Here is an 11,495-nt window from a genome sequence, read left to right as displayed (position 1 = left end):
TTGTGGTACTTTCAATGTAGTACAACATTTCAATTTCCCAGGAAGTAATGAACAGAAATAACAAGGTAATGAAAAAGTTCATTGTAAGAGCATGTGTAACCTAGCAGTGAACCTGCTGTTGATTGGCGCAATAAGTGTACGTAACTGTGAGGATACTTCTCCACTTTGCCGTCTCGTTGGTAACCTGGCAGAGTGAGTTGGTTTCTCACTGTGGTATCCAGCCGACTATCATCAGATTGATTTGGGCAAGCTCAGAAGGTGAATGCCCCATGTGGCAGAATGGAGAAGTGCCACCTCTGTCAGGGTGTTTTACAACTTGTAAATTATTCCCGATTCTGATGGAAGACATTTGAGCTAATTGTATTCATTTTTTTCCACTTGAACACTTGAAGTATATTTAAAAGTAAAGTAAAAGTTTATTTATTGGTCACAAGTAGCTTACATTAACACTGCAATGAAGTTACTGTGAAATCCCCCTAGTCATCACACTCCGGCGCCTGTTCGGGTCAGCACGTCTTTCAGACTGTGGGAGGAAACCGGAGCACCCAGAGGAAACCCACGCAGACATGAGGAGAACCTGCAGACTCCGCATTGACAGTGACCCAAGCCGGGAATTGAACCTGGGTCCCTGGCGCTGTGAAGCAGCAGTGCTGACCAATGTGTCAATGTGCCGCCCCATGCATAAGTGCGACCTATTTCTGACTGTTCCTGCTCTTACCTGTTGCAGTGCTGGACTCGCAATGAAGGGGTATAGGGGGGCGGGGGGAGCGGAATCATGAGTTCAAATCCCACCATGGGATTACAAAGCTGAATTCAAACCTAGCCCCTTGTAAGATGGCACCAGAAAAATGACCAAGAAATCACCTTTCAGGGATCTACAACACCCAACTGGCCTGCTCTAACATGTAACAAATGGGGAAGGCAATGGCCTAGTGGTATTATCACTGGGCTATGAATCCAGTAACCCAGCTAATGTTCTGAGGACCCGGGTTCAATAAAAAATTCTGGAATTAAGAATCTATTGATGGCCATGAAACCATTGTCAATTGTCGGAAAAACCCATCTGGTTCACTAATGTCCTTTAGGGAAGGAAATCGGCGGTCCTTAACTGGTCTGGCCTACATATAACTCCAGAGCCACAGCAATGTGGTTGACTCTCAACTGCCCTCAGGCAACGAGGGATGGGCAATAAATGCTGTCCTCACTCACCCGATGAAGGAGCGAGACTCCGAAAGCTTGTGCTACCAAATAAACCTGTTGGACTTTAACCTGGTGTTGTGAAACTTCTTACTGTGCAATGCCAGTCCAATGCCGGCATCTCCACATCAATAAATGCTAGCCAACCAGCGACGCCCATGTCCCACGAATGAAAAATAACTCTAGACGCATGCTAAATAGTTAACTCTTAAGGGTCTCAGAATAATCTGGAAGGGACAATGAATATTGCCTTGCCAGTATCAACCATATCTCCAGAGCAAATAGACGCAATCCAACAACTGTGTTGCAGTGGCTAGCAATTGGAAAATTGGGCCTCCCAAGTGTCCCGAAGCATCTCAATGTCTTGATCCTTGCTGGCCCGCCCAGTCTCATCATTCCTATGGCATTAGCGGGGTGCCATTTTTGTCACTGTACCATCAAGAGGAACAATTCAAGCCTTGATCCAGTTTAGTATTTTCCCCACGAACAGAATTGGGATGCTGTTTACCAAAGCGAGGAGTAACCGAACCATCTGCTTGTCACCATTATTCACACGCATTTTTGCTTCAGTTAATAAAAGCAAACTTCATTCCTGCACATTAAAATTTAGCAAACGTTATTTGCAAAATAGAAATAAAATGATCCTGAAAACATCACAGCAGATGGATAAGACCATAAAAATGTCAGGAACAAAAGCTGGCACAGATATGATCAGCTGAATGATCACCTACTGCACTGTAAGTTCAGATGATTTGAAAAGGTTCCCGTCCTCAGTATTTGCTTACAATAATAAACTGCATCCATTCGTGTATAGGGAGGTCCTGCTGCCCAGGATGCAGGAAAACGCTGCCAGCTAATAGGTGATTTTCTTTCTTCACCTCGAACCTACATAAAAGGTCATGAACGTAGCCCAATCCATCATGCAAACCAGCCTCCCATCCATTGACACTGTCTGCACTTCCTGCTTGCCTTGGCAAAGTAGCCAGCATAATTAAGGATCCCACGCACCCTGGACATTCTCTCTTCCACCTTCTTCCTTCAGGAAAAAGATACAAAAGTCTGAGGTCACGTACCAACCGACTCAAGAACAGCTTCTTCCCTGCTGCTGTCAGACTTTTGAATGGACCTATTTCGCATTGAGTTGATCTTACTCTGCACCCTAGCTATGATTGTAACACTGCATTCTGCAACCCCTCCTTTCCTTCTCTATGAACAGTATGCTTTGTCTGTATAGCACGCAAGAAACAATACTTTTCACTGTATACTAATACATGTGAAAATAATAAATCAAATCAAATCAAACCGCCAACTCTACTTCTCAGTTCCAACCCTTCCTTGCTCTGTCGATAACCACTTGTGCTCCCTTCTGTTTTTCCAGTGTTCTGGATATCAGGGTCCTTACACCATTTTGAGACCAAACTGACTCTTTCCAATGACCTCAAGGCTTTTGAAATCGTACCTTACAAAGTCTTCAGGCATTCTAAAATCCAAACCCTGATGTCACCTAAGTACAGGTTTTTTTACTTTATTTATTAGTGTCGCATGTAGGCTTACACTAGCACTGCAATGAAGTTACTGTGATAATCCCCTGAGTGGCACGGTGGCACAGTTGGTGCTGCTGTCTCACAGCGCCAGGGACCTGGGTTCGATTCCCAGACTCTGGTCACTGTCTGTGTGGAGTCTGCGCGTTCTCCCCATGTCAGCGTGGGTTCCCTCCGGGTACTCCGGTTTCTTCCCACAGTCCAAAAGGTGTGCGGGACAGCTGCATTGGCCATGCTAAATTCTCCCTCAGTGTTAAAAAGTACAAAGTTATTCATTGATTTAATTTTCCTTTCTTCCTGTTTTCAAATGTGCTGGTGAAGTGCTCCTTACTCTTGTGAAACGCTGGTGTAGATACGTTCGAGCCCTTCACCCTTCCCCTTGGTAACTCAATGAGTGAAAGGTCCAGACTGGGTGACTGCTTTACAGAACGCCTTCACTCAGTCCACAAGTATTACCCTCAGCCTTCCTGTCACTTGCCATTTTAACTCTGCACCTTGCTCTCATGCTCACATGTCTGTCCTTAGCCGCTGCAATGCTGCAGTGATGCCCGATACAAGCTGGACCAGTATAGAATCATAGAATGCCCATAGTGCAGAAGGAGACCATTCAGCCCATCGAGTCTGCACCGACTCTCTGACAGAGCGTCCCACCCAGGCCCTATCCCAACAACCCCACTAATCCCCCTAACCTACACATCTTGGGACACTAAGGGACAATTTAGCATCAATCCACTTAAGCTGCACATCTTTGGACTGTGGGAGGAAACCGGAGCACCCGGAGGAAACCCACGCAGACACGGGGAGAATGTGCAAACTCCACGCAGACCATCACCCAAGGCCGGAATTGAACCCGGGTCTCTGGCACTGTGAGGCAGCAATGATAACCATTGTGCCACCGTGCCACTGAGCAGCATCTCATCTTCCAATTGGGCACGTTACAGCCTTTGGGACTTTGAGTTCGGCAACTTCAGATTTTGAACTTTCTCATCTGACTTAAAACTCCCCTTTCTGTTTTTTAAATATTTTATGCATGTATTGCCTCAGTGCAAAACACCCCCATCCATCCACCCTCCCCCCCCCCCGCCCCCCCCCCCCCCCCCCCGTCTCAGACCAGGCCATCTGCCTTTTGTTCTTAAAAGTTGCCACTTTTTGTTGGACATTCACCCTCCTTTTTGCTCTGACGAAGAGTCTACGGACTCGAGATGTTAACTCTGGCTGGAATCTTACCACCGTTCACGTCCGGTGGGATTTTCCCATCCCGCCACAGTGAACGGAGATGGGGCTGGACATCAAATTCTCTGACCTCGCTGCAGCGGGAGCGTGGCGTGAACAGGCTGTAAGATCGCGCCCTCTGTTTCTCTCCTGATAGGCGCTGCCAGACCTGCTGAGCTTTTCTTCTGTTCTTATTGTAGACTCCGGCATCCGCAGTAATTTGCCTAGTTTAAAGAAAAGGTCCCAACTCTTTCTATCAACTCAGGGTGATGTACCCTTCCCCTCTCAGTGAAATACTCTCTGCTACCTCTTCACTCCCAAGCATAACTTTACAAAGCACTGAAAATGTGTTTTATTAATTTATCTGCAAAAACAGTCTAACCCCATTAGATCCTGACACAATAATGGCTCCTGTCAGTCTGAGCAATTGGTAACATTGATATGCATTATTGGCTGCTTCTCATGCATGATAAATTTAAAGACACGAGCTCCAGCTATCTCACTGATAATTACATATATTTCTAAAACCAACAGTGCCGATCAAATAACTAATATCAGTTCCAGTGGAGTTTTTCAAACATACAAGAGCAATCTGAGATCTCATTTTCATATACACTCAGCTATAAACAACTTCTGATATCTCAGCAGCCAGAGCTTTGACAGATGAAGGCAAATTTTTAAAAGGTCACGGAGGGGGAGTATAATCATAGAATCCCTACAGTGCAGAAGGAGGTCATTCGGCCCATCAGGTCTGCACCGACCACAATCCCACCCAGGCCGTATCCCCGTAACCCCACATATTTACCCTGCGAACCCCCCTGACACTAAGGGGAAATTTACCATGGCCAATCAACCTAACCCGCACATCTTTAGACTGTGGGAGGAAACCGGAGCACCCAGAGGAAACCCACGCAGACACGGGGAGAATGTGCAGACTCCACACAAACGGTGACCGAGGCCGGAATTGAACATAGGTCCCTGGCGCTGTGAGGCAGCAGTGCTAACCATTGTGCCACCATGCCACCCGTTATGTATAGGAGGAGATTACAGGTGTTGGTGATGTTTATGGTGGAAGCAAATTCAGTAACTTTCAAAAAAGAATTTGATAAAATACTTGAAGAGGTCTTATGGCGCAATGGATCACATCTCTGCCTCTGAGCCACAAGCTCCAGGTTCAGGTCCCACCCCAGGACTTGATGGCCAAGGAAAGCATGTTCATAATGCAGTTAAACAGGTTGAATGCCAGCCTGCAAATCCCTGGTTCCATGGTGTAATGGTTAGCACTCTGGACTTTGAATCCAGCAACCCGAGTTCAAATCTCGGTGAAACCACTGTTTTCGTTGTCCCACCTCTTGTTTAAATTGGGACAAATGAGTGAGTGAATGACACTTGTAGGTGGACTCTCCTGCCCACCGCAGCTTTTCTAGTGGCGGTATGGTGGCACAGTGGTTAGCACTGCTACCTCACAGCACCAGGGACCCGGGTTCATTTCCGGCCTTGGGTGAGGGTATGTGTGGAGTTTGCACATTCTCCCCATGTCTGCATGGGTTTCCTTCGGGTGCTCCAGTTTCCTACCACACTCCAAAAGCCATGCTGGTTAGGAGCATTGGCAGTACTAAATTCTCCCTCAGTGTGCCCGAACAGGCACCGGAGTGTGGTGACTAGGGGATTTTCACAGTAACTTAATTGCAGTGTTAATGTAAGGCTATTTGTGGCACTAATAATAAAACTTTAAACTTTAAAACTAAACTTCCAAACATGTCAATGGCTGGAGCGACTCTTGGTCAGCCACACTTGATGTGGAGTGGCACCCCTCACGCTATAAGCCCCTGGCGACAGAGTAACAACCTGTTCCAGAAATTTTTAGCTATGGAATTAGAGGAACGTCTGCCTCAGTGCACCTCTAGGTTCGGGAAGAGAATTTGAATTAGAATAAATGCTTGAGGAAACAAAACGACTTCCAAAGAGTAGCTAGGGGAGTGAGATTAATTGGACGACCCTTTCAGAGAGTCAGCACACACAAGATTGTCTGAATGGCCTCCTTCTTTGCTGTATCATTCCATAAGACACAGTGACAGTGTTTAGGACAGCTTAGGAGACCTTTACTTTCAAAGGAAAAGATACAGAAAAATGTGGAGAAACAGTCATGAAGAAACTCCAGACAAGATACAGTTAAAGGCCAGGATTCTCCGATCTTGTACACCCCGCCACAGCTCTCAGCGAGAGTGAAGAATTTGGCGCTCAGCAAAATCACCATTCACCGCCTTGGGACAGGAGAATCCCAGCTGGTGAGGTCGGAGAATTCTACTCCAAGTATTTGTAAGAAAAATCCTTGTGTTATGAATCTTAATGTCCACAAATAAGATGACAGGAGCTTTTCTCTCTGGGGCAGGATTAGAGACTACGAGAGGTATAATTCCCAATGCAAGCTACGAGCTGCTATCCATGTCAGCAGTTTCCAGCAACAGTCTCAACTAGTAGCTCGTTACTTTATATGCTAAAATAACTCAATTAAAATATATGCCTTTTGGGCACCAATGCATAAAGCATTTTTCAGATTATCATGTAAAATTATGTATCACTGCTCAGTTAGAAGCTTCAACTGGACAGGATCTCACACATTGTGAACTGAATGGAGTCAGTTAATTACCTCCCAGAATTCAAACAGGGAATTTGTGAACAGAATCAGATGGAACTGGTTCCATCTGGTCTTCTTAGCTATGTGGTTACAAAGCTGCCTGGGTAATGCCAGCCATATGTGCTACACGTTTATAATTGAGCCTGCCATTCACTGGACTAGGATAATGGCATCATACTGCGGATTCTCAGTGCTCCAAGTTCTTGATTCACCTTAAAAGAGGCCAAGTTCTTGATTCCAGATTTGTTTAAATTGACTTTTTAAATTCAGACATCATACTCCAGACCTGCTTCTTGGCCTTTTGGTTAAGATCAGGCATCTGATCTGTAATAGGTCTTCGGAGGCAGAAGTCCCTTCACCAAAATCCTTTTATTTACAATTCCAGCAGCAGTACACAGAGTGCTATCAGTCAGCAGTCTACCTTCGGGAGCGCCAGAGGAACTGACACTCCTGGTTAAATACAAGGAAAAGACTCCCTGATTGGCCCATCAATTGACTCCTTAATCAGGGAGTTCATATTCCAATAGGCGTGCTCCAATTTCCTCCCACAGTCCAAAGATGTGCGGGCTAGGTTGATTGGCCATTCTAAATTGCTCCTTAGTGTCCCGGGATGCATAGGTTAGAGGGGTTAGTGGGTAAATATGTAAGGATATGTGGATAGGGCCTGGGTGGGATTGTGGTTGGTGCAGACTCGATGGGCCGAATGGCCTCTTTCTGCACTGTAGGATTCTATGATTCTATGATAGGCCAACCTCAATGGCCTGATTGATATCATTACAGGATCAAGTCCAAGATGGGGTGCAATGCCTTATCTTGTCAACTTGGATCTTGTTTGTCTGTCTTGAGGGGACTTTGAATTGGATTCAGTTGGTTTTTGAATTTGGTCTTTGGAGCAAGCAAGGAATGGATTTGGGTTTGCCCCGTCCACTCTGAGCATTGGCTTTGCAACTTTAAGGATGGAGTTTTTAAAAAATCATACTCTAGACCCCAAACTACCTGTGAGTAATGCCAGAGGGCAGTGCTTGGGTATGACCCTCTCCCACTCCCCCGAGTGATACACTCACCTGAGCTCCCCTGGGTGGTCGGCTCGCCAGGTGCATACCTTGGGAGGTTCACTCCGTGCTGCTGTTACACTGACATGAATGGATTTTCTGATGGGGGGAGGGAGGGAATAATTCAGGGATAGAGGCCCGATAATGATATGTTAATGAATGCAAATGATGTTCCCCTCACTGACCGAGGTGGGGTGAGGGGGACAAATGTGTCATGCATTTACGTCAATGTGTAACACAATTTGACTGTTCTCGCAATATTATGTGCTCTTGTCACTGACTCCACCCAATGCGATCCATTTATTGGAAGGCAAACACTCCCCATACAGGAAGGGAGAGATACCCTAATACCAGCCCTAGTGTACCTCCTAGTGACCAGCTGCCCATCACCTCACTCGTAGGTGCTGAAAATGATGACAAAACCCTTCATAAAAAGACTTTCATTCTTGCATAGCTCCATATCATGTCCTCAAGATGTTCCAGAGTGCCAGTGAATTACATTGAAATATTATAAACAGTTCTAAAGAGGTGAGCATTGATCATAGAATCATAGAATCCCTACAGTGTGGAAGGAGGCCATTCGGCCCATTGTCTGCACCGACAACAATCCCACCCAGGCCCTATCCCCGTAACCCCACATATTTACCCTACTAATCAATTTAGCATGGCCAATCAACCTAACCTGCACATCTTTGGACTGTGGGAGGAAACTGGAGCACCCGGAGGAAACCCATGCAGACATGGGGAGAATGTGCAAACTCCACACAAACAGTGACTCAAGGCTGGAATTGAATCCAGGTCCCTGTGAGGCAGCAGTGCTGACCACTGTGCCACCGTGCCGCCCTCATTCCGACCCTCAGGCGCCGGACTGTGGCGACTAGGGGAATTTCACAGTAACCTCATTGCAGTGTTAATGTAAATCTTACTTGTGACTAATAAATAAATAATGAGGAGAAAGCAATCACATCGAAAGAGTTTGGTGTTTTAATTAACAGTTTACACATGTAGGATCTGGCATGTTTGTTAAGTGTGATATTGTCATAACCCTAAGGTCAATTTCAAATCCAAGGTAGCCAAAACAAAAGTCGAACTTGTGAAACTTCTGGGAGCCAATGAAACATCAAATGAGCCAATGTTCAAATGGACAAGATTCTGCTTCCTCATCTCATTGGCCGAATTATTTTGATGTCTTAAATAATATGAATAGTCTTTCTGAGGGACTCATTGGATGAAGAGATTGGCTGTAGATTTATAGATAATTAATAACAGAGGACACCAACATTCAGCCCATCAGATGTCTGCCGGCTGAAAGAGATTCATTTTTCAGCCCTTGGGCAGCAGCCCTGTGGATTGTGGTACTTCTAATGGATAACCGTGAACTGCACATTTAGAAGCTTGCTGCCTTTACTGCTCCCTCCCCTCTTCTCTGCCCAACCCCCACCACCCCCCAACTTCCTCGCAACCCCCACTCTCTGGTTAAAATAACTTCCCCTCAACTCCCCATTCATCCTGCAGCCTATCACTTTTATTCTATGCCCCTGGTGACTCATCTGCTTTTAGAAATGGTGGATAGGACATTATATATCCACTCTGTCAAAGCCTCATAATTATTTTACATACTTCAATTAAATCTTCCCTCAGTCTCCTCTATCTCAAAGGTAAACACCCCAACCTATTCAATCATGAAGCTTGGCAAAGTTAAAATATATATAAAGTAAGAAAAAGTCAGTAATATGAAGCTTACGGGCTCAGTGAGAAGTCTTGCAAGCAAGAAAAAAAAATCCATTGGTTAGAAAAATGCTATTCGAAAGCATATCTGCTTTCCAGGAAGGGTTAGAGACTTGAAAAAAATCTGTAATGTTAAAAAAATGGGGCCAGACAGAACAGGTATGGTAAAAAGAAGAAGCACTTCAGGCTTAACAGAATTTACGCAGATTGTATTAACAATGAACTGTTTGATCTGCCTTGGAGCTGTCAGTCGGAAAAGCTTTTAGTAGCTAATGGACCATCAGTTCCATGTTTAAACAACTTCAGCTAATCCCCACTTTAATCCACTCTGGAGCTGTCAATCAAAGCTGCTCTAATAGTTTTCAGAGCAGCTGAGGCTCATTCAAGCTAGAAAGAGCGACCTCCCTTGTGAAATTGAATGTTCCTGTCCGTCAAAGCGCTTCAAACAGATTTCAGAGCAACTGAGGCTTATGAGAGAAAGTAAGGGGATCTTCCCAGTGAAGCTGACGGCTTCTGTCACTGAAAGCACTTCAAAAAGGTCTGGTAACACCTGGGTCTTCTGAAATCAACCAAGGGCAATCCTCCTGTGGAATGGAGTGCTGCTCTGATGTTGAAGGCTTCCAAGTCAGGGGGCATGGATATTAATATGATCAGACCATTTAAATGGTTTCACAGAATACAGACAATAATAAAGAATTTTTAGCAGAAAGGTGCCTGAAATTAACATGATGAGTGATTTCCATGTGTTTCAGGGCAACAAGGAGGTGTCCAGCCACAACAGCCCAACCCAGGGGAGATCCCTGAGATCAACCCCCTTCCCCTGAGCCCAAACCCTCCCAGGTTCCCTGAGAAACTGGCAGCAACAGAGGAGCCCATGGACACATTGATGGGATTACCTACCTCTTTGCCCCCCTCACAATCCACAGCACCTAGTCCCCGCTTGCCAGGACCAGAATTAATTGGCGCCTGTGGGATTTCCAGCTGTGAGCATACCGGGAGGCCAGAGCCGGCCTCAAACCTGGTAATTACATTTAAATGGATTCAAATCAGCATTAATCAGGTTCCTGCCTGCTCTGGGTGAGAACTAGTCCTGATCAGGCTCAGCCGGCCTGGAGACTCCCAATGGGTTTGAGACCTGGTGAGATTCCCGATTTGGCCCTCAAGCTCCTTTCAACAGGCCATCGCGAATCCTGGCTGGGGCTCCGGAGAATCACCCCCTTCATCTGCGCAGTGGATTCTTTTGCTGCCTTTCAGCCTTTATCTTCCTGTTCTGAATTTTGCTCAGTCGTTTTGGACCTAGCTGGGTTCCTTCCTGGGTGCCCTTGTGGAGTATTACAGTCTCCACACTGCAATGCAGCATTATATTTAGCCACTTCCCAACTGTGTCTTTAATCTTGGTGCTCTTATCTCAGGACAAGCTTTGGTTTCTTTACTTCTTCCTGCTTTGAGATTCCAGATTCCTTCTCCAGCTGCTCTGGGATTTCAGGTTCATCCCACGCTTCCACCATGTCGGAAAGGTTGCTTGGTGTTTCACAGAAAGGCTTGTGTGGCTGGACATGTACCATTTATTATTACCCCATAACCTTATAAATATCCAAATTACTGTCCCTGCTCTGGCTGGGACCCCTCAGTCTGGGATCGTGTATATAATTCTTATCTGCTTTGTTACAGCAAATAAAAGCCTTTATTTCCTGAGCATCAAGCCTCGTGTATGATAACGCGCATCACATGGGTGTTGTGTTCATGCTGGCTCCTTCCAGACTCCTCTTAACAGATAGTCTACTATTGTGTGGATTCTCTACATCTTACAATGGGAGATGCTGGTCTCCAGTGCCCCATTAACCCTCGCTCTGCCAAATACCTTTATACTACAGACACTATTTGGTATCTCCAGCATCACGGAAAGGCTACCTTGCACCAAATCTTGTAACCCTGCTTGCAATTTGCAAAAAAAACTTAGCATCCACTCTTGGCTCAGTACAGTGTAAAGACAGTGGCCTCGATTTGATCATGGCAGCACCTCTATAATCTGTACAGAGACAGCCAGCATTCCTCCAAGCCGGCTAATCATAACATGGATTAGTTAGTATTTGGCAGTCTGCGATTAATTCCTTGGTGTCCCTAAAT

At 45.6% G+C, this 11,495-nt stretch overlaps 1 non-coding gene across 1 annotated transcript; it reads left to right on the top strand.

The window, feature by feature from the left end:
- Positions 1-5,209: 5,209 nt before the first annotated feature.
- trnaq-uug (transfer RNA glutamine (anticodon UUG)) lies at positions 5,210-5,281 on the top strand. Its single transcript has one exon. It is a non-coding gene; the product is annotated as a tRNA-Gln (tRNA).
- Positions 5,282-11,495: the final 6,214 nt, after the last annotated feature.

The sequence above is a fragment of the Mustelus asterias genome, chromosome 11 (genome assembly GCF_964213995.1).
Source record: "Mustelus asterias chromosome 11, sMusAst1.hap1.1, whole genome shotgun sequence".
In the NCBI taxonomy this organism is placed as follows: Eukaryota; Metazoa; Chordata; class Chondrichthyes; order Carcharhiniformes; family Triakidae; genus Mustelus; species Mustelus asterias.
The sequence above is the reverse complement of the archived record's forward strand: the minus strand, read 5'-3'. Positions and strand labels throughout refer to the sequence as shown.